The following is a 24,875-nucleotide window of genomic DNA, read 5'->3' on the forward strand; positions in this document are numbered from 1 at the left end:
TTGACTTATTTTCTATTGGAGTGCACCACTCCTTACCATCCTTTCCAGAGAGCAGCAACATGTGGTGACTAGAGATGAGCAAATCAAAGTTGAGGAAGTGGAATTCAATCCGAAATTCTGGAAAAATTTCCTCACACTTCGTGGTAATGAATCACATTTTTCCCTTTCAACTTTGAGAAATCAACACAGATGGTGAATGGCGATGCGGCTATTAGCTATTATCAGCGTAACCATTCCACTTCTGTGTCTACTGAAACGCTTGCTGCTCACAATGAAGAAGGACGCTTTGCATGTGGAAGAGGTGGAAATGGGGGAAAACAGTACACAGGGTGATAGCCAGACCACCCTCCGTTCGTCTTCTAAGCGCGAATTAGATGATGAGGAGGAGGAGCAGGAGACGTTTGCCTCCGCTACAGAGGGTAGTACCCACAGCAGGTTTATTTCATCTGTTCAGCGTGGATGGGCCGAAGAGGAGGAAGAGGATGAGGAGATTGAGAGTCATTCTCCTGATGAGGACAGCAAAGTCTTTTCTGTTGGGACTCTGGCACACATGGCTGACTTTATGTTATGCTGCCTTTCACGTGACCCTCGCGTTATAAGCATTTTGGCCAACACCGATTACTGGTTGTTCACCCTTCTGGACCCCTGCTACAAAGAGAACTTCTCATCTCTCATTCCTGTGGTGGAGAGGACTAGCAAAATGGTGCAATACCAGAAGGTCCTTGTGGGAAAATTTCTCCAATTATTTCCAGCTGACAACGCTGGCAGCAGAGTACGTAGTTCCTTGGGCAACTGAGGAGGGGAGACGAGAGGAAGACATAGCAGTTCCACCAGAGGGTAAAAGTTCGGGTTCGGGTTCGGTGTTCGGCGAGTTAATGGCACTTTTTCAAAGGCTGCAGAGCAGCCAATCAACAAGCTGTCACGGCCAATTTATGTTGACCGTGACGCTGTTGCGTGCAGACTGGTTCCCGGGGGCACGTACACTTTCCTTTATTTGGTGCATTCCCCATTTTGGTGGTCACAGGGTTAATTTAGGTGTGTCTGCTAGGTGTGGTGGGTGTGACCTCAGGCCTCTTTATATGATGGTGTGTTGGAGCCTGTGGTCAGTCTTATTTTGTTGTCTGCCTGGGTAGGAGCTCTGCTCCCTGGCAGTATGTCTTTGTGTCTGTGTGAGTCACCCTTATTTATTATATTGATTCCTTGCCCTAGCTGTGTGTCCCCTCCGGTGTGTCTCTGTTTTCCTCCCCCACCTGGTGTGTGTTGTATTGGTGTGGTTGGTGTAAGGAGGTTTTCTGGTGGTGTCTGGGCTCCGCAAGGGGCGTGCTTTCCCGGAGGGGTTTAAGCGAAGACAAGACTGTGGGTTTCCTAGCCTGGCGCCTCATTCCATCTTGGCTACGGCAGGTAAGTATGGATTGCATAGTTATGTTGCTGTGTAACTTACCTGCCGTACTGTTTATCCCATGGTCTTGCTTCCTGTCTGCCACTGGGTCTCTGGAGACACCTTTTCATCCGTGGTGTAGGATGAATGGGTGGTCTCTGCCCTGTCGTTTGGCCTAGGGCATTACAGGGATAGTAGGGTCCTAAGTTCGTGAGCATGAGCCCCCTTACCATCTGAGGCGGCTCATGCGCTAGGAGTCCAGGGAGAGCTCAGAGTTACTTTAGGTGGTGACCAGCTCCTTGTGCCCTGCTATCTTGCGTTGCAGCCACTTCCATTGCACGGTGGGGGGTTTTCCCCGCTCCCCGCCATGACATTATAATAAATAATGGCTCCGCAGCCACGGTGCCTTCGGAAGAGGGTGCACCATGTATGGCCTGCCGTTTTGGGGCATACATGCGCGTTCTCCGGAGGGAGAGCGTTATGGGGTTCACCGTTAACGGCACGGTTGTTGGCTTATTCCCTGCCACCTTGCTAACCGCGTTGTGTTGGTGATCCCTCATCCCTCTCTTTGTTCCTATCTCTGGTCGTCTGCTGGCAGCATTCCTTTGGTGTTCCGGCTGTGTGCTGGTTGGGAAGTGGCTGCTGGCAGCGACCTGGAGTTGGAGCGTTGTCTGAGTTGGACGCGGTGTCCAGTATGTCCTTCGGACTGCTTTGCTGGCTAGCGGCCAGGGACCTAGGTGATGGTCCTGGCTTGCTGGTGGCAGTCTAGGAGGGACATTCTGACACTGACCTTTTATTCACCACCCCCCCCTCCCATTGTTTGTTGTGCCCCACCTACTTCCCCTTTTTCGGTTGGGGGGGCTTTGAGGGGTGGGAGTGTCACGGCCAATTTATGTTGACCGTGACGCTGTTGCTTGCAGACTGGTTGCCAGGGGCAACGTGTAGTTCTCTGTTTGCACGTACACTTTCCTTTATTTGGTGCATTCCCCGTATTGGTGGTCACGGGGTTAATTTAGGTGTGTCTGCTAGGTGTGGTGGGTGTGACCTCAGGCCTCTTTATATGATGGTGTGTTGGAGCCTGTGGTCAGTCTTATTTTGTTGTCTGCCTGGGTAGGAGCTCTGCTCCCTGGCAGTATGTCTTTGTGTCTGTGTGAGTCACCCTTATTTATTATATTGATTCCTTGCCCTAGCTGTGTGTCCCCTCCGGTGTGTCTCTGTTTTCCTCCCCCACCTGGTGTATGTTGTATTGGTGTGGTTGGTGTAAGGAGGTTTTCTGGTGGTGTCTGGGCTCCGCAAGGGGCGTGCTTTCCCGGAGGGGTTTAAGCGAAGACAAGACTGTGGGTTTCCCAGCCTGGAGCCTCATTCCATCTTGGCTACGGCAGGTAGATGTGGATTGCATAGTTATGTTGCTGTGTAACTTACCTGCAGTATTGTTTATCCCATGGCCTTGCTTCCTGTCTGCCACTGGGTCTCTGGAGACACCTTTTCATCCGTGGTGTAGGATGAATGGGTAGTCTCTGCCCTGTCGTTTGGCCTAGGGCATTACAGGGATAGTAGGGTCCTAGGTTCATGAGCATGAGCCCCCTTACCATCTGAGGTGGCTCATGTGCTAGGAGTCCAGGGAGAGCTCAGGGTTACTTTAGGTGGTGACCAGCTCCTTGTGCCCTGCTATCTTGCGTTGCAGCCACTTCCATTGCACGGTGGGGGGTTTTCCCCGCTCCCTGCCGTGACACAAGCGTTTAGCTCTGTGTCCTTAGAAGCCATCACAGCCATAACTACTAAAGGCATGGCTGTGATTGGCCAGTGCAGCATGTAACCCAGCGGCTATATAAGCTGGAGTCACGTAGCACTGCACGTCACGATGCTGTTACTAGTGTAGGGAGAGGATGCTGCTGTGAGGGCAAGAATAGGAAAGAATCTTTAATCAGAAGTGCTTGTTAACTCAGCGATCTACATAGATTTAGTTTTGTGGGTGCAGTGCACAATCTTTTTTTCCTGCCCTGAGCCCATTGACACAGAAAAATAACTTTTATCCGTCTGTTAGTTAGGTGGGCGGCGGTGGCCATTTTATGCAAGCTCAGTGCACCAGCACAGCATATGTGCTTTTGTGACATTAAAATCCAACCTTGAAACACTGCAATAATAATCTGGGTTTAAAAAAACACCAATTTTTGGCAAGACCCTACATCTGGTGCCTTTGCAGCATTTGTCACTGTAAAATAGAAGCTTGCAATACTTCAATAAATTTTCTGGGTTTAAAAAATCACCCATTTTTTGCAAGACTCTACATCTGGGGCCTTTGCAGCATTTGTCAGTGTGAAATCCGATCTTGAAATACTGCAATAATTCTCTGGGTTTAAAAAAATATATATTTTTGGCAATACCCTACATCTGGTGCCTTTGCAGCATTTGTGAAAGACAGGGTTGAAATACTTCAATAATTTTCTTGGTTTAAAAAAACACTAATTTTGAAAAAACAAAACAAAATTTGCGGCCTTTGCTGCATCTGTCAGTGTGAGATACACGCGTTAGATACTGCTGTTATATTCTGTTATTAAAAAAACACCCATTTTGGGCAAGATCCTGAATTTGAGAAATATGAGGAGAGCCTCAAATAAGGGACGTGGCCCTGGTTGTGGTGCTGCTGGTGGAGCTCCTGTTGCAGGAGCTCCCTACTATACAGACTAAGGCTGTGAACAAGGTCTAAGACTAGACCGAAACGTTGGCCAGTGGCTAATTTTTTGAATGGATGTATAAAAGATATATAAAAAAGATATGAAATGAAATAAAACAAGCAACTTATAATCAACTATAGAGTGCCGTGGTCTTTCGATAAAAATGAAATGTACCCTTACCACAGAGCACCGCCCACCCTCTAATAAGGAGTGCCGCCCAACCCCCTTTCCTCAACCCTGTTGCAGGGAGAGGACGTGGTTGATCTGTGCCAGTAACACGCACAAGTGAAACACCTTCCTCAGGTGCGAATAGGTGACAGAAACTTCAGCGTTATTTGGTCGGGTATAATGCGGCTCTACGAATGGTGAGGCCAGAACAAGTACAGGCGATAGTAGATTGGGTTGCTGACAGTGCCTGCAGTTCCTTCACATTGTCTCCCACCCAGTCTCTTGCTGAAAGATCAGAGTTGTCACCTGCAGCCGATGTCCATCAGTCCTCACCCCCTTGCAAATCAGCCAAGCAGTCTGAGCCCCAAGTCATGCAACAGTCTCTTTTGCTTTTTGATGATTCTGCTAGCAGGGTTTCCCAGGGCCATCCACCTAGCCCTGCCCCAGAAGTGGAAAAGATTGAGTGCACCGATGCCCAACCACTTATGTTTCAAGATTAGTACATGGGAGGACTACCGCATTACGTCTCGGATGATGACGAAATACAGGTGCAAACTGCTGTGGCTTTCGAAAGTGTGCAGACCGACAAGGAGGGCAGGGGTGAAGACTGGGTGGAAGATGATATGGAGGATGATGAGGTCCTCGACCCCACATGGAATCAAGGTCATGCGAGTGACCTGTGTAGTTCGGAGGAAGAGGCGGTGGTCGCACAGAGCCACCAGCACAGCAGAAGAGGGAGCAGGGTGCAAAAGCGGAGTGGCCGTGCCCTAGACAGTTCGTCTGCTACTGCCCATCACAGCAAGGGACCGAGCACACCAAAGCCAGCTCCAAGGAGTTTCCTGGCTTGGCAGTTCTTCAGACAATGTGCTGACAACAAGACACGAGTGGTTTGCACACTGTGCAATCAGAGCCTGAAGCAAGGCATAAACGTTCTCAACCTGAACACAACCTGCATGACCAGGCATCTAAGTGCAAAGCATGAGCTGCAGTAGAGTAGACACCTCAAAAACCTCCTCCTCTTCCTCTTCTGCTGCAGTCTCAGCCTCTTCATCTACCTCTGGAGTGACAGTGCCACCTGCCATCCCGCAAACAGAGGATCTGCCAGCAACACCACCACCTGGGTCACCAAGCATCTCCACAATGTCCCACGGAAGCGTTCAGCTCTCCATCTCCCAAACACTGGAGCGGAAGAGGAAGTACCCCCCTACCCACCCGCGATCCCTGGCCCTGAATGCCAGCATTTCAAAAGTCATGGCCTTTGAAATGCTGTCATTTCGTCTGGTGGAGACGGACAGTTTTAAAAGCCTTATTGCGGTGGCGGTCCCACAGTACGTCGCGCCCAGCCGCCACTACTTTTCCAGGCGTGCCATCCCTTCCCTGCACAACCTGGTGGGGAAAAAATCAGGTGTGCACTGCGCAACGCCATCTGTGGCAAGGTCCACCTAACTACGGATATGTGGACCAGTAAGCACGGTCAGGGACTTTATATCTCCCTAATAGCACACTGGGTAAATGCAGTGGTGGCTGGGCCTGAGACGGATTGCAGTTTGGTGTATGTCCTTCCACCACCGAGAATTGCAGGGCGCTTCAGTTTGCCTCCTGTTGCTTCCTCCTCCTACTCCGCTTCCTCATCCTCTACCGGCTCCTCATCCTGTCAGCGTAACACCTTCACCACCAACTTCAGCACAGCCAGGGGTAAATGACAGCAGGCAGTTTTAAAACTTATCTGTTTGAGGGACAAACCCCACACCGCGCAGGAGCTGTGGACGGGCCTTGAACAACAGACCGATGAGTGGTTGGTGCCAGTGAGCCTCAAGCCCGGCCTGGTGGTGTGTGATAATGGGCAAAATCTCGTAGCAGCTCTGGGACTAGCCGGTTTGACGCATATCCCTTGCCTAGCGCATGTGCTGAATTTGGTGGTGCAGAGGTTCCTTAAAAATTACCCCGATATGTCAGAGCTGCTGCATAAAGTGCGGGCCGTCTGTGCGCTCTTTCGGTGTTCTCACCCTTGTGCTGCTCGCCTGTCAGCGCTGCAGCGTAACTTCAACCTTCCAGCTCACCGCCTCATATGCGACGTGCCCACAAGGTGGAACTCCACCTTGCACATGCTGGCCAGACTGTGCGAGCAGCAACAGGCGATAGTGGAGTTTCTGCTGCAGCACGTACGGGTGAGTCGCTCAGCGGAACAGCACCACTTCACCACCAATGACTGGGCCTCCATGCGAGACCTGTGTTCCTTGTTGCTCTGTTTTGAGTACTCCACCAACATGGCCAGTGCCGATAACGCCGTTCTTAGCGTTACTATCCCACTTCTATGCCTCCTTGAAAAAACGCTTCTTGCGATGATGGAAGAGGATGTGGCACAGGAGGAGGAGGAGGAAGAGGGATCATTTCATAGGGTTTCCGGCCAATCATTCACAAGTGGCTCCGAGGGTGGGTTCCTGCACCCACAAACACCAGGTACACAATTGTCCAGCCAGAGCACAGTTCTGGAGGATAATGAGGTGGGGGATGATCAGGAGGAGATGGAGGAGGAGGAACCGTGTTCACAGCAGGGTGGCACCCAAACCAGCTCATGGCCATCACTGGTGCGTGGCTGGGGGGATACAGAGGACACAGACGATACATCTCTCACAGAGGACAGCTTTTCCTTGCCTCTGGGCAGCCTGGCAAACCAGTAACCGTGTTCACAGCATGGTGGCACCCAAACCAGCTTATGGCCATCACTGGTGCGTGGCTGGGGGGATACAGAGGACACAGACGATACACCTTTCACAGAGGACAGCTTTTTGTTGCCTCTGGGCAGCCTGGCACAAATGAGCGATTACATGCTACAGTGTCTCCGCAATGACCGCCGAGTTGCCCACATTCTAACTTGTGCTGATTACTGGGTGGCCACGCTGCTGGATCCTCATTGCAAGGACAACATACCGCCCTTAATTCCGTCACTGGAGCGTGATTGTAAGATGCACGAGTACAAACGCACGCTGGTAGACGCGCTGCTGGTGGCATTCCCACCTGATGGCGGGGGCACAGTGGAAGCACAAGGCGAAGGCAGAGGAGGTGGAAGAGGTCGCTAACGCAGCTGGGGCACCACCAGCACCTCAGAAGGCAGGGTTAGCATGACTGAAATGTGGAAAAGCTTTGTCAGCACGCCACAACAACCAGCACAACTGTTGATATGGAACGTCTTAGCAGGAGGCAGCATTTCAGCAACATGGTGGAGCAGTATGTGTGCACACACCTACACTTACTGAATGACTGGTCTGCCCCCTTCAACTTCTGGGTCTCCAAATTGGGCACATGGCCTGAGCTTGCCCTTTATGCCTTGGAGGTGCTGACCTGCCCTACAGCCAGTGAATTGTCTGAACGTGTGTTTAGCACGGAAGTGGGCGTTATCACAGACAAGCGCAGCCGCCTGTCCACAACCAATGTGGACAAGCTCATGTTCATTAAAATGAACCAGTCATGGATCCCACAGGACTTGTCCGTACCTTGTGCAGAATAGACATGTATACCAGCCTTACCCAGCCATTGTTATACTACAGCACAATTGCTCATTGTTGTATTTTGGATATTTCCCACTCTTTTTGAGTGTACCCTAATTAAAAGATAAAAATAAAAAATTTAAACCAAAAACTAGTGTTGGCTACCTCTTCCTTCTCCACCACCACTTCCACCTAGACCGCTACATCCACCGCCTCCTCAAACTCCTACTCCATATGGACCTCCACCTCATAAATCAAGATTGTTTTTTTAATTTGTACGTATTTTATTTTATGTAATTTCACAAATTTGTCTGTTACATATTCGGGTGAAATTCACCAATCTTTGCATGCGATATACCCCTGCTGTACCTATAACGCTCAGAAAGCTACCACACAAGTAATTATAGTCAATTAATCCTTTATTAGACATCCGTTTACAATACATTAATTAAAAATGTGTTACATAAAGCAGCAACCATGGGAACACAGAAGTGTTACAGAAAAATTAAAAACCAGAGTGAGCTCCAGACCATGCCCCTAGAGGAAGCGTGAAGCGAAACGATCGTCGGGCGGCTGCTCCAGACTGGGTCAGTAAGATATGTGACTTTATGTGTTTTTTCCCCTTAGCAGCCTCATATTGTAGGGGTGCACGAAAGTTTATACCGCTTTGCACGGACTAGTGCTTGCGGTACATTATAATTGGTATCCTGTGTGCATTCTGCTATAAGAGCCCCACTCATCTGATGCTGCTAATTTTGTGTGTTTACTAGTCCCTCATGGTCTGGAGCTCACTCTGGTTTTTAATTTTTCTGTAACACTTCTGTGTTCCCATGGTTGCTGCTTTATGTAACACATTTTTTATTAATGTATTGCAAACAGATGTCTAATAAAGGATTGATTGTTTATAATTACTTGTGTGGTAGCTTTCTGAGCGTTATAGGTGATATACGAATAACTCCACGTGAGATATTTACGGTATTTATTTTTTGGTGCCCGGCTGTACCTAGTAGACAGGTAAAAAAAAATTCACTAATTTGTCTGTTACATTTTTGGGTGAAATTTACCACTTTTTTGGTGTGAAATACCCCTGCTCTACCTAGTAGACAGGTAACATTTCACTAATTTGTCTGTTACATATTCAGTTGAAATTCACAAATTTATGGGTGCGAAATACCCCTGCTGTATCTAGTAGACAGGTAAAAACATTTCACTAATTTGCCTGTTACATTTTCGGGTGAAATTCACAATTTTTGGGTGTGATATACCCCTGCTCTACCTAGTAGACAGGTAACATTTCACTAATTTGTCTGTTACATATTCGGGTGAAATTCACCACTTTTTGGGTGTGATATACCACTGCTATACCTAGTAGACAGGTAAAAAAAAAATTTATTAATTTGTCTGTTACATATTCAGGTGAAATTAACCAATTTTTGGGTGTGATATACCCCTGCTATACCTAGTAGACAGGTAAAAACATTCTAATTTGTCTGTTACATTCTTGGGTGACAATTGACCATTTTTGCCGTGATTAAACCCCTGCTCTGCATAGGTGACATTTGCGCTTCAATAATTTGTCCCACTTTTCCACTCAATCATATTTAATTTCAAACAATTAACCTCCCTTGGATGTGGTATCCCTTTCTTACGCTTCCTCTCTGGCGTGGAACCCTGATTCGCCGTTACCCGTGATCACCATGGTAGGCGCAGAAAAGAACATTGAAAGTTGATAGAGCAGATATCCAATTGGATCACGGAAATCACGGGAACATGCGACATGGTGGAGCGGTATGTGTGCACACGACTACACGTATTGACTGATGGGTCTGCCCCCTTCAACTTCTGGGTCTCCAAATTGGGCACATGGCCTGAGCTTGCCCTTTACGCCTTGGAGGTGCTGGCCTGCCCTACAGCCAGTGTATTGTCTAAACGTTTGTTTAGCACGGCTGGAGGGGGTTATCAGAGGCTATATTTCCCAATGTTTTGGGGTGTACCCTAATTTAAAAAATTTAAATTAAAATTAAAACCAAAAACCAGTGTAGGCTACCTCCTCCACCTTCGCTTCCGCCTACACCGCCACATCCACTGCCTCCTTAACCTCCTACTCCATATGGACCTCGTCCTCCTAGATCAAGATTATTATTTTTTATTTTTACGTATTTTATGTTATTTGAAATAATTTACCTATCCACATTTGTTTGCAGAGCACTTGCCGTGCTCTTAACCACATTTTGCTGGCATTTGCAGCCCTCTAGCCCTTTCCATGACATTTTTAGAGCCATTTTAGTGCTCAAAAGTTCGGGTTCCCATTGACTTTAATGGAGTTCGGGGTCAAGTTCGGGTCAAGTTTGTGTCCCAAACTCTAACTTTTTCTAACGAACCCGTCGAACCCGAACATCCAGGTGTCCGCTCAACTCTAGTGCTGAGTGCTTGTGCGGCTAGGCCCCTGGTTTAGGTATTGTCGTGACGCCAGCACCTTGATGGTGCAAAATGTTAGGAGTTGTAAGAGTATGGAGTTAGAAGAATGAGGCAGTTTTAAGTCCAACTGTAAACTTTACTTTAACAAGGTTCTTGATAACAGTTTACATCCAGTAGTAATACAGTCTCTGGTATATATGCAAGTTGGATGTGAGGAATCCCATTAACAGGCTGTGTTTAATGTATCAGGCTAGGGAAGTTAGTTGGGTACTCACTGACATTCAGCTCTTTACTAATGTTGAGCGCGAATATTCGAATTGCGTATTTTTATCGCGAATATCGCAACTTCGAGAATTCGCGAAGAATAAGAATATTTGCCTCTATATTCGTTAAAACGAAATTTCGTTTCCTTTTAAGCTAATAAAATAATAGAAATATAATTTATTAGGCCCAATGCATTTAGAAAAACTCACATATTATAAATCGCACACAAGCTGTAAGCAAAAGCAGCTAACAGTAGTTTGGATGAGCCAGCTAACCATTACACGAACAGAATTTTTTTACGAATTTAATGGTAGCGAATTTTCGCATACAATATAAGAAAGAGTCAAAATTATATGAGTAACTGAACGCTTTTTTACATGTCAAGTGAATTCTCGGCACGGTTGCTTGTCATGGAACATAACCTGGCCTTTGCGAAAAAAAAAACGTCTTTACAACATGCGATTCGCACACAAGCTTTAAGCATTAGCAATAAGCATAGTAATACTTGACTGATGAAATGACTCGAAATTTTTCGAAAATAGTGCTATATACGAAAATCAAGAATATAGCACTATATTCGAAAAATACGGAATGACGTATTTTTCAAATGTAGTGCTATATTCTTGATTTTCGTATATAGCACTATTTTCGAAAAATTTCGAGTCATTAAAAAAACACATCGGATATAGTGCTTTAGTATTTTCTAAATCTTTAATTTCATTTTTACTAATATTGGCTAGGCTATATTTCAATAACATTGTGTTTCATAATATTAGTCTGATTTTATATTGCAATATAGAGAATATTCGAAACCTTTATTGTATAAATTGAACAGTGAACACTGAACACTAAAGACATTTAGAAATTCGCAAATTCGCGAATAATAAATCGCATATTATTCACATTATATTGGCAAACTTACGAATATTCGATTTCGGCGAATATAATACGAATATTCAAACGAATATTCGCGAAATATCGCGAAATCGAATATGGCACCTCAAGCTCATCCCTACTCTTTACCTTGCTTCAGTCTTAGTTGAGGTAGCTCCAGTCTTGATCTTCTACACAAGTGATATGACAGAATCCTTATCTGTCTTAAGAATAACGGTAAGACTGCCAGAAGCTAATAAATCCTTCACCTAATTACAAAGGCGCCTAGAGCCTATAATAATGGCTTTCTCCTTCCTTTGTCTTGATCCAATAATACCAGAAATTCACTTGTTACCCCTGAAGAGTGAATAGTAGAATGTAGACTTTCCTCTGCCTGTCTTCCTGGCTTTGTTACTGAAGTGTAAGCCATGGAGGTCCAGAGACAGCTGAGAGGAGAGGGGACCTCTCCTTCCCCCTTAGCTCTTCACTCCATCTTCTTCTCTACTGAGAGAACTCAGAGAACTCCCTAACTAGGCCTGAACTGCCCTATTTATACTGTGGTGCTATCCCATCTAGTGGTGGATGTATGTAGTGCACCTCACAGCCTGCTAAAAAAGGATTTCACACGGAAGTACAGTGAAGCATGATATTACGGAATACGACAAAAAGCTTTTGCAGTTTCCACATAGGCTAGTCGGATGCTGCACTCGCCCCTAATGTTTTAAAGAGTCAGCTCAGCAGCAGACCCTCAACCATAATTTTTTCGATGGTCAGCTCAGCAGCAGGCCCTCGCCCATAATTTTTAGCATGGTCAGATCAGCAGCAGGCCCCATAACCATATTTTTTTCGATGGTCAGCTCAGGAGCAGGTACTCACCCCTAATGTTTTAGAGCGTCAGCTCAGCAGCAGACCCTCACCCCTAATGTTTTAGATCATCAGCTCAGCAGCAGGCCCTACCCCATAATTTTTTCCATGGTCAGATCAGAAGCAGGCCCTCACCCCTAATGTTTTAGATGGTCAGCGCAGCAGCAGGCCCTTGCCCATAATGTTTTAGATGGTCAGATCAGCAGCTAGCACTAGCTGCTAATGTTTTAGAGAGTCAACTCAGCATCAGACCCTCACCCCTAATGTTTTAGATGGTTAGCTCGGCAGCAGGCCCTTGCCCTAATGTTTTAGAGGGTCGGCTCACCAGCAGGCCCTTGCCCTAATGTTTTAGAGGATCGGCTCACCAGCAGGCCCTCAACCATAATTTTTTTGATGGTCAGCTCAGCAGCAGGCCCTCAACCATATTTTTTTCAATGGTCAGCTCAGCAGCATAACCTGAACCATAATTTTTTCGATGGTCAGCTCAGCAGTGGGCCATCAACCATAATTTTTTCAATGGTCAGCTCAGCAGCGGGCCATCAACCATAATTTTTTCGATGGTCAGCTCAGCAGCAGACTCTCACCCATAATGTTTTAGATTGTCAGATCAGCAGCAGGCCCTCGTCCCTAATGTTTTTGAGAGTCAGCTCATCAGCAGACCCTCAGCCATAATTTGTTTGATGGTCAGCTCAGCAGCAGGCTCTCACCCATAATGTTTTAGATGGTTAGCTCAGCAGCAGACTCTCACCCATAATGTTTTAGATGGTCAGATCAGCAGCAGGCCGTCGTCCCTAATGTTTTAGAGGGTCACCAGCAGGCCCTTGCTTCTAATGTTTTTGAGGGTCACCAGCAGGCCAGCAATCATAATGTTATAAGGGTGTGTATGATGCCCTCCTTTATGTGTAATAAAGGGTGTATTGGAGTGCCGGTACCTTGTAATTTTTGGCAGCCCTTTCACTTAGTGCATAGGCTTTATGAGTGTAGGTGTCCCACTACCTGAATAATTGTACCACAATGTGAATGAGGCCCTCCTTTATGTGATATACAGGTTGCATCAGAGTGCATCTTTCTTGTAATGTTTGGCAGCACTTGCACTTTATATACAAGTAAAAATACAGGAAACAATGTTTCCTAACACTTTTTCCTCTAAAATCGATTTTATCTTTGGTTTTGTGCGTATTATTGTCAGTCTGTAAAATTGGCGTACTACTCGGACAACATGGTTCCCAGCAGCAACCTGGGAGTCCAAGATGCATTCAGACATCCTCCCCATGCTGTTCCTGAACCATTTCAGTGTTTCCATCAATTTCTGACCTTTTCATGTGAACCAGAAACCCTCCCCTCTTCAGAGCAGAGGGTACCTGGTTTAATGCTCGGGTTCTCCCATTGACTTAGATTGTGTTCAGGTGCATCCCGAGGTGTTCTAGTCGAGCACGCGAGCACTTTGGTGCTCAATCAACACTAGTCTGCACGTCACTGATGTCATCCTCAATGGTCTCTGGGTCAACACCGCTCTCAACACCACCTCCCACCCAACTCTCTTCATCACTACTTGCCCGCCTAGCGGAGGAAGCGGTGGATGTCTCCTCCAGAGCTTGGCTGGGCATGAGCTGCTGACTGTCCTCTAGTAGCTCGTACTCGCTGTATAGTGGAGCTGAGCCCACAGCATACAATGCTTCTGTCGCTAAGGGAACAGCAAAGGACAGAGGAAGGTTGAGGACAGGTGAGGGCACAGGGCCTGTTCCTGGGCCATGCCAACTAAGGATTGTGTTTGACAAACCCATCGACTGTTGGCTGGTGGCGTCTGATGTCACTTGGGATAAAATGGATGACTGAGTTAACCAATCAAGAACCGCTGGGTTGCTGGTCAAGACACAACCGCTAGATGACAGCGGGAGCTCAGGCCTCTCACTGTGACTCCTGCTGCCACGCCCCCTTACTCTGCTATGACCTCTGCCTGAGCCAGAAACAATTAGACCTCTGCCTCTCCTCTGTGCATGGCCTGGCACTTCTCTGTCTGACATACTTTTAGCTGAGCTAAATAAATTAAAAGCAAATTAAAGCACCCCTAAAAAGCGACCAAAATATTTTTCTTTTTGTACTGAAATAGGCCACTAAAGGCTTTCACCACAAATAACTGCAACAGTGAAGTGCGTATATATTTTTCTTTTTGTACTGAAATAGGCCAATAAACGCTTTCACCACAAATAACTGTAACAGTGAAATGCGTATATATTTTTCTTTTTCTACTGAAATAGGCCACTATATATATATATATATATATACACTATGTATATACTATGTATATTTTTTTCTTTGAACGCTTTCAACACAATTAACTGCAGAAGTAAACCGAGAATATATTTTTCTTTTTGTACTGAAATAGGCCACTAAACGCTTTCAGCACAAATAACTGCAACAGTGAAGTGCGTATATATTTTTCTTTTTGTACTGAAATAGGCCAATAAACGCTTTCACCACAAATAACTGTAACAGTGAAATGCGTACAGTACAGACCAAAAGTTTGGAAACACCTTCTCATTCAAAGAGTTTTCTTTATTTTCATGACTATGAAAATTGTAGATTCACACTGAAGGCATCAAAACTATGAATTAACACATGTGGAATTATATACATAACAAACAAGTGTGAAACAACTGAAAATATGTCATATTCTAGGTTCTTCAAAGTAGTCACCTTTTGCTTTGATTACTGCTTTGCACACTCTTGGCATTCTCTTGATGAGCTTCAAGAGGTAGTCCCCTGAAATGGTTTTCACTTCACAGGTGTGCCCTGTCAGGTTTAATAAGTGGGATTTCTTGCCTTATAAATGGGGTTGGGACCATCAGTTGCGTTGAGGAGAAGTCAGGTGGATACACAGCTGATAGTCCTACTGAATAGACTGTTAGAATTGGTATTATGGCAAGAAAAAAGCAGCTAAGTAAAGAAAAACAAGTGGCCATCATTACTTTAAGAAATTAAGGTCAGTCAGTCAGCCGAAAAATTGGGAAAACTTTGAAAGTAAGGGCTATTTGACCATGAAGGAGAGTGATGGGGTGCTGCGCCAGATGACCTGTCCTCTACAGTCACCAGACCTGAACCCAATCAAGATGGTTTGGGGTGAGCTAGACTGCAGAGTGAAGGCAAAAGGGAGAACAAGTGCTAAGCATCTCTGGGAACTCCTTCAAGACTGTTGGAAGACTATTTCAGGGGACTACCTCTTGAAGCTCATCAAGAGAATGCCAAGAGTGTGCAAAGCAGTAATCAAAGCAAAAGGTGGCTACTTTGAAGAACCTAATATGACATATTTTCAGTTGTTTCACACTTGTTTGTTATGTATATAATTTCACATGTGTTAATTCATAGTTTTGATGCCTTCATAGTCATGAAAATAAAGAAAACTCTTTGAATGAGAAGGTGTGTCCAAACTTTTGGTCTGTACTGTATATATTTTTCTTTTTCTACTGAAATAGGCCACTATATATATATATATATATATACACTATGTATATACTATGTATATTTTTTTCTTTGAACGCTTTCAGCACAAATAACTGCAACAGTGAAGTGCGTATATATTTTTCTTTTTGTACTGAAATAGGCCACTAAACGCTTTCAGCACAAATAACTGCAACAGTGAAGTGCGTAGATATTTTTCTTTCTGTACTGAAATAGGCCACTAAACTCTTTCACCACAAATAACTGCAAAAGTGAAGTGTGCATATATTTTTCTTTTTGTACTGAAATAGGCCACTAAACGCATTCACCACAAATAACAGCAACATTGAAGTGCGTACATATTTTTCTTTTTTACTGAAATAGGCCACTAAACGCTTTCATCACAAATAACTGCAACAGTGAAATGCGTATATATTTTTCTTTCTGTACTGAAATGGGCCACTAACCTCTTTCACCACAAATAACTGAAGTGAAATGAAGTGCGTATATATTTTTCTTTCTGTACTGAAATAGGCCACTAAACAAGGCCACTAAACACTTTTGCCACAAATTAATGCAACAGTGAAATGCGTATATATATATTTTTCTTTTTGTACTGAAATAGGCCACTATATATGTATGTGTGTGTTTATATATATGCGTGTATTAGTGTCTGTTTATTGTTCATCGTGTATTAGTGTCTGTTCATTGTTCATCGAACCTCACCCTGCAGTACTTTAAGGGTTAATTCCCCTTTTGCTCTCTGTTCATCTGTTTGACTAATGAGCTTATCAACTCTCTTTATATATGCTAGGATGTTTGTTTCACCCATTCCCTGAGAAATCATCTAGCAAAAGATCTATAATCTATAAACTTCTGCCTGATTCCTGAATCCTGATTCTCTGTCACCTGACCTATGCTCTGCCTGCTCCTCTGCCTGTTCTCTGACTCTGTGTGTTGCCTGATTCTTCGGTGCTTTGCACCGGCGTCTCTGACTCCAGTGAGTCAGCAGCCAGCCACAACATGACTATTCAAATAATTAGCGGCTTGGTGGCTCCCCTGCAGCCCCTGCAGTGAAGGCCTGATCCCTGTACAGAGGTTAAGGAGTTAAAACCAGGGGAATGCCAGGATGATGTCCTCATAACTAGCCCAACGTTTAACTTGTTGGTTAGTACACTGGGTCCACACTCAATTGCCTGTAATACTGCAATTCATTATAATATGTAACCTCAAAGCAAAATTGTCTCATTATGTAGGCCTTTAACTAAAGAAATAAACTAGGAAAGTTGCTTCTGTATTCTGGCTTTGTTCAGATTTATGTTTTTGAGCATCGCTGGGGCCCTTTGTGTTTGGCTTTTTATTATTATAATTAGAGCAAAAGTACTGGACATTCATTCTTGATGCCAGTGCTCATTGTGAAACGGATCTTTTCTCCTTTGATTGCATAATTATCCTTTTCTAAAGCATATGAAAAACTATCTGCCTAATATGTTTAATGTCTACATGAGCGCACAAATGAAAATAACATACTTCTTGTTCTTCTCACAAGCCCATTCAGCAAATGGTTATCATATGCCAGGCAGATCAGCTGCCTATTGTTTTGCTGTGGATTCACATTGGTAGCAGTTTCATTTTTCTGCTCCGGTCTTTTGTTCACTTTTGTCATCATATGTATTAAGTTATCTTACCTCTTACATTCTTCTGGAGAGCTTTTATGGTGGAAATGTTTAAAAGATTAAAAGCTTATTGTAGTTGGGCAGACTTTGCCAGGCTTACACAGCTGTGCCACAGAACTTGATAATGGGCATATTCAACACACCTATTTGTAGCACCCCTTCATTTTGCATTACATTAATTTAACAATTCAGCTATCAAGTTCTATGTTGGTAATATCGAACGGAGTACACTAGCAGCTGTGTAAATTATAATTACACTGCGCTTAATTACAGCTTTGTTTATCTCCAGTAAAATTCACAAAACACAAAGAAAATGAAGAGACATATCTAAAGCATTCAACTGGAAAGCAGAATCTTCTCCTTAAAGACTCAAACCTTAGACAATATGGAACACAATGAAAAGAGAAAATATTATCTGCATTCTTTGGCTTATTCTCAATTAAAACAAACTATTTCCTCATGTATAATTTAGTTATGAAGAAAGCAGTGAGTACAATCCCATGTAGAATCCAAGTTTTATCACAATTCCATATGTAAAACAGGCAAAGACTAGCAAAGGTCTATCTCACCCTTGCTAAGGTGAGTTGGTCTTCACTTCTACTGAGCGCTGAAGATGCCTGTGTGTAACAAGTCAGATTGACAGGGTGATGGGCAGTAATAGTTAGGACACATGGGCATAGCCAGGGACTGGGGTAGAGACAAGATCAGGATTGAAGCCTCTGTATGTTACAGACAGGAGTCTTCAGCGCTCAGTTAGAGCTTTGCTAAGAAGACGCTTTCTACGCTGTTTTCTAATAAAGTATATTACAAAATTGTTTAACATTCCCATTCCTACTCTACAGTATGTTAAAATACACTCAGGTAGTCTCCATCTGTCTTTCTAGGGGTTGCACTAACTTCAGAAGATATAACTACAAACTATAAAATAATGGTCTTGGGTATGTCACACTGATAAATCGTTGTTGTTAGTATGATTTATTTAAGCCAAGTGCATTTCCTCACATACAACCTTTTACATACAAAATTTTACACTTGCACTTAGTAGTACCAGCATAGTAATAGTTGTACTGTATAAGTAACTTGACTTCTTTCCATCAATGACAGATCTGTTATATATTTTAAAACATCTGAATAAAATTATTTAGAGACTAAAATTTACTTTCATATCAGGCAAGCATACATTACTTAAAGCATAATAAATCAGTAATGGCAGCACTTCCCAGAGGAACAATGGTTTAGGATGCTGAACGCCAACATGCCCAGTCGTGCTTTCTACCCAAAGGCATTGGGTAGAAAGGCTGGCTGCCCCAATATACATTAGACCACATTAGACTACCAGCCAAACACCTAAAAATCTAAATCAGCTTTCATTTATTTTAAATATATTTAAGAAATGTTTAAGAAATATGAGGAATTTGACCTGTTTCTGACCAGAAAGCACAATGGATATTCTTTAAGCATATAACCTCTGCAATCTAGTTATATTTCTCTTTAGGTAGCTATAAATATGGCAATCAGTCAAATTATACTTGTATATTATATCTTTACATTACAATCTAATGTGTTCTTTCAAATAATATTAAGATTCTAAAAACTAAAAAACGAATAACTCAAATTGGAGAGATATTAATTTACACCATATGGTTTCTTCTCCCTACAGATGCTAATTTTCCAGGTTATTATTTTTCAATCACATTCAAAATATGCCCAAGACCATAAATTAAGGAGATCCTAAAATAGTATGCCTGGAGTTAGACAGATTCAAAAAGCGTGACAGATTTTTGAATCTTGCTAGAAAAAAATTATATGTATGAACAGCAAATGAATATTTCAGTTTATTTAATATATGGTCAGTCTAATGTAGAATATTTTTAAGGAAAATCTTTTATTATTTATTTTTGAGTATTCAAAACACAGATTACTCTACGCATTAAAATCTCATCATGTTTAAAAAAAAGAGGTTTAAAGAGACTTTGAAGAATGTGTGGCCTAATAGCCAAAAACTAGATAGTAGTGCTGGTCTTCCCAGATAAATAAATTACAGTCCAGAAACGCGTCAGGGTTGTTGTTATTTTTGGGAGTAAAGTTTTTAGGGTCAGCTGTCCAGGGTTTAGCCATCGATAAGTGGGGTCGCTCCATTAGGGGGTGATACCTCTGCATGTAGGCGGGGGTTCTCTCCACTTTTAGGTAGGGACCCTTAGTACCACAGGGCCAGATCTCCCTCATTTTCTTTAACTTTTTTCATCCTGAACCCTTTGGAACACTTGCAGTGGGAGGACTATATTCACAGCCTCAGCAAAAGATTTTAAGACCGGGAACTTTGGAATACGCAAATTGGATCCAGTACTGACCTTCTAAGCATCATACGTCTGAACTGTGAGTGGTCACATATGAATCAGTGTGTTATATTCATGTCCTAGGTACTGCATACCCTATCTATGTACTCTGCTAGATAATTATCTGCAGCTATCCAAAACATATATTGTCTTGTGGGATTTATTTTAATTAATATCTTTATAAAAGTTACGTTTTAAAGTAGGTACCATCAATATGAAATGGAGATAATTAGAGATGAGCAAATCGAAGTTGACGAAGTGAAATTTGATCCGAATTCCAGGAAAAATGTGATTCGCACCAATCCAAATTTCCTCACGCTTCGTGGTAACAAAGTGCATTTTTTTCCTAAAATGGCTGCTGCACATGTTAGGACATGGAGCAAAGAACTCTGGGAACGAGGGATCACCCACAATGCCATGCATTCAGCCAATCAGCAGCCAGCCAACCCCTGTGATGTCACAGCCCTATAAAAAGCCTCAGCCATTTTGGATTCTGCCATTTTCCAGTGTACTTAGTGCAGGGAGAGACATTAGCAGGTGCTAGGGACAGTGCTAGGAAATACTTCATTGTGCTGAAAAAACGATTTACAAATTCAGGGAAAGATTTCTCAAGGTGTAGTGAAAGCATAGGGAGGCGTCATCTAAACTTTAAAAGGAGAACGGGATGCAATAGGAGAGTGTACAGCCTGGGTAAAAGGAGCGATTGTATTACACCTTGCTGCACTAATTGGGGATCCAAATTGGTGTTATACTGCTGCTTTTAGGTTGTTTGCACTATATGATACAGCACTAATTCCAGCAAACCTTTGTTTTTGGGGTGCAAGTTCTGTGTTATACAGCCATTTACGGGGTGTATTAATAGGAAAGATACGTACGTCCTATTAGCCGTTCTGCATTGATTTAACATTGTTTAACTTTTTTGGGGGATGTATTAATAGAAAAAAAAAAAAAGGAAAAACTATATGTCATAATTGCTGTTCAGTGGTGAAGTTATATTGTACTATAGCCATTTACGGGATGTATTAATAGGAAAGATACAGTCAGGTCCATAAATATTGGGACGTTGACACAATTCTAACATTTTTATCTCTATACACCACCACAATGGATTTGAAATGAAACGAACAAGATGTGCTTTAACTGCAGACTGTCAGCTTTAATGTGAGGGTATTTACATCCAAATCAGGTGAACGGTGCAGGAATTACAACAGTTTGCATATGTGCCTCCCACTTGCTAAGGTCCCAAAAGTAATGGGACAATTGGCTTCTCAGCTGTTCCATGGCCAGGTGTGTGTTATTCCCTCATTATCCCAATTACAATGAGCAGATAAAAGGTCCAGAGTTAATTTCAAGTGTGCTATTTGCATTTGGAATCTGTTGCTGTCAACTCTCAAGATGAGATCCAACGAGCTGTCACTATCAGTGAAGCAAGCCATCATTAGGCTGAAAAAACAAAACAAAGCCATCAGCAAGATATTAAAAACATTAGGAGTGGCCAAAACAACTGTTTGGAACATTTTTTTAAATAAGGAACACACCGGTGAGCTCAGCAACACCAAAAGACCCGGAAGAACACAGAAAACAACTGTTGTGGATGACCAAAGAATTATTTCCCTGGTGAAGAAAACACCCTTCACAACAGTTGGCCAGTTCAAGAACACTCTCCAGGAGGTAGGTGTATGTGTGTCAAAGTCAACAATCAAGAGAAGACTTCACCAGAGTGAATACAGAGGGTTCACCACAAGATGTAAACCATTGGTGAGCCTCAAAAACAAGAAGGCCAGATTAGAGTTTGCCAAACGACATCTAAAAAAGCCTTCACAGTTCTGGAATAACATCCTATGGACAGATGAGACCAAGATCAACTTGTACCAGAGTGATGGGAAGAGAAGAGTATGGAGAAGGAAAGGAACTGCTCATGATCCTAAGCATACCACCTCATCAGTGAAGCATGGTGGTGGTAGTGTCATGGCATGGGCATGTATGGCTGCCAATGGAACTGGTTCTCTTGTATTTATTGATGATGTGACTGCTGACAAAAGCAGCAGGATGAATTCTGAAGTGTTTCGGGCAATATTATGTGCTCATATTCAGCCAAATGCTTCAGAACTCATTGGACGGCGCTTCACAGTGCAGATGTACGATGACCCAAAGCATACTGCAAAAGCAACCAAAGAGTTTTTTAAGGGAAAGAAGTGGAAGGTTATGCAATGGCCAAGTCAATCACCTGACCTGAATCCGATTGAGCATGCATTTCACTTGGTGAAGACAAAATTGAAGGGAAAATGCCCCAAGAACAAGCAGGAACTGAAGACAGTTGCAGTAGAGGCCTGGCAGAGCATCACAAGAGATGAAACCCAGCGTCTGGTGATGTCTATGCGTTCCAGACTTCAGGCTGTAATTGACTGCAAAAGATTTGCAACCAAGTATTAAAAAGTGAAAGTTTGATTTATGATTATTATTCTGTCCCATTACTTTTGGTCACTTAACAAGTGGGAGGCAGATATGCAAACTGTTGTAATTCCTACACCGTTCACCTGATTTGGATGTAAATATCCTAAAATAAAAGCTGACAGTCTGCAGTTAAAGCACATCTTGTTCGTTTCATTTCAAATCCATTGTGGTGGTGTATAAAGCCAAAAATATTAGAATTGTGTTGATGTCCCAATATTTATGGACCTGACTGTACATACGTCCCATTAGCCGTTCTGCGTTGATTTGACATTGTTTTATTTTTTGGGGCGGAGTGTAGTAATAGGAAAAAAAAGGGAAAAATATATGTTATAATTGCCGTTCAGCGGTGAAGTTACATTGTACTACAGCCAATTATGGGGTGTATTAATAGGAAAGATATGTATATCCTATTAGCTGTCCTGTGTTGATTTTACATTGTTTTAGTTTTTTGGGGGTGTGTATTAATAGGGAAAAAAAAGGGAAAATATATATGTCATGATTGCTGTTCAGCAGTGAAGTTACATTGTACTACAGCCATTTACGGGGTGTATTACTAAGAAAGATACATACAGTGGGGGAAATAATTATTTGACCCCTCACTGATTTTGTAAGTTTGTCCAATGACAAAGAAATGAAAAGTCTCAGAACAGTATCATTTCAATGGTAGGTTTATTGTAACAGTGGCAGATAGCACATCAAAAGGAAAATCGAAAAAATAACTTTAAATAAAAGATAGCAACTGATTTGCATTTCATTGAGTGAAATAAGTATTTGAACCCTCTAACAAAAAAAGACTTAATACTTGGTGGAAAAACCCTTGTTTGCAAGCACAGAGGTCAAACGTTTCTTGTAATTGATGACCAAGTTTGCGCACATTTTAGGAGGAATGTTGGTCCACTCCTCTTTGCAGATCATCTCTAAATCCCTAAGGTTTCGAGGCTGTCTCTGTGCAACTCTGAGCTTGAGCTCCCTCCATAGGTTTTCGATTGGATTAAGGTCCGGTGACTGACTAGGCCACTCCATGACCTTAATGTGCTTCTTCTTGAGCCACTCCTTTGTTGCCTTTGCTGTATGTTTTGGGTCATTGTCGTGCTGGAACACCCATCCACGACCCATTTTCAGTTTCCTGGCAGAGGGAAGGAGGTTGTCGCTCAGGATTTCACGATACATGGCTCCGTCCATTTTCCCGTTTATGCGAATAAGTTGTCCTGTGCCCTTAGCAGAAAAACACCCCCAAAGCAAAATGTTTCCACCCCCATGCTTGACGGTGGGGACGGTGTTTTGGGGGTCATAGGCAGCATTTTTCTTCCTCCAAACACAGCGAGTTGAGTTAATGCCAAAGAGCTCTATTTTGGTCTCATCAGACCACAGCACCTTCTCCCAGTCACTCTCTGAATCATTCAGGTGTTCATTGGCAAACTTCAGACGGGCCTGCACATGTGCCTTCCTGAGCAGGGGGACCTTGCGAGCCCTGCAGGATTTTAATCCATTGCGGTGTAATGTGTTTCCAATGGTTTTCTTGGTGACTGTGGTCCCTGCTAATTTGAGGTCATTAACTAACTCCTCCCGTGTAGTTCTAGGATGCTTTTTCACCTTTCTCAGAACCATTGACACCCCACGAGGTGAGATCTTGCGTGGAGCCCCAGAGCGAGGTCGATTGATGGTCATTTTGTGCTCCTTCCATTTTCGAACAATCGCACCAACAGTTGTCACCTTCTCTCCCAGCTTCTTGCTAATGGTTTTGTAGCCCATTCCAGCCTTGTGCAGGTCTACAATTTTGTCTCTGACATCCTTGGACAGCTCTTTGGTCTTTCCCATGTTGGAGAGTTTGGAGTCTGCTTGATTGATTGATTCTGTGGACAGGTGTCTTTTATACAGGTGACTAGTTAAGACAGGTGTCCTTAATGAGGGTGACTAATTGAGTAGAAGTGTCTAACCACTCTGTGGGAGCCAGAACTCTTAATGGTTGGTAGGGGTTCAAATACTTATTTCACTCAATGAAATGCAAATCAGTTGCTATCTTTTATTTAAAGTTATTTTTTCGATTTTCCTTTTGATGTGCTATCTGCCACTGTTACAATAAACCTACCATTGAAATGATACTGTTCTGAGACTTTTCATTTCTTTGTCATTGGACAAACTTACAAAATCAGTGAGGGGTCAAATAATTATTTCCCCCACTGTACCTCCCATTAGCTGTTCTGCGTTGATTTCACTTTTTTGGGGGGGTGTATTAGTAGGGAAAAAAAGGGGGAAATATATGTCAAAATTGCCTTTCAGTGGTGAAGTTACATTGTACTACAGCCATTTACGGGTTGTATTAATAGGATAGATATATACATCCTATTAGCTATCCTGCATTGATTAAACATTGTTTTACTTTTTCTGGGGGGGTGTAATAATAGGGAATAAAATAAAAAAATATATGTCATAAGTGCCGTTCAGTGGTGAAGTTACATTGTACTACAGCCATTTACGTGCTGTATTAAAAGGAAATATACATACGTCCCATTAGCTGTTCTGCGGTGAATTGTAATTTTTTTTGGGGGGGGGAATATAAATCCCCAAATACACCTTGACATGTTTATAAATCATAAAAAAATATATACTGTATTTTTTGCCCCATAAGACGCACTTTCCCCCCCCCAAAAGTGGGGGGAAAATGCCCCTGTGTCTCATGGGGCGAATGCTGCCATTTTACATCGCAGTCTGCGACGGGGGAGGGAGGAGGGGCCGGTGTCATGCAAATGCGGCGGGGCCGGTGCGGTCACTGTACTCCGGCCCCACCGCTCACTCACTTCCTTAATGCCTAAACATTTTATAATAATAGCTTTCATTGAAGT

This window comes from Bufo bufo, chromosome 1 (genome assembly GCF_905171765.1).
Source record: "Bufo bufo chromosome 1, aBufBuf1.1, whole genome shotgun sequence".
Classification (NCBI taxonomy): Eukaryota; Metazoa; Chordata; class Amphibia; order Anura; family Bufonidae; genus Bufo; species Bufo bufo.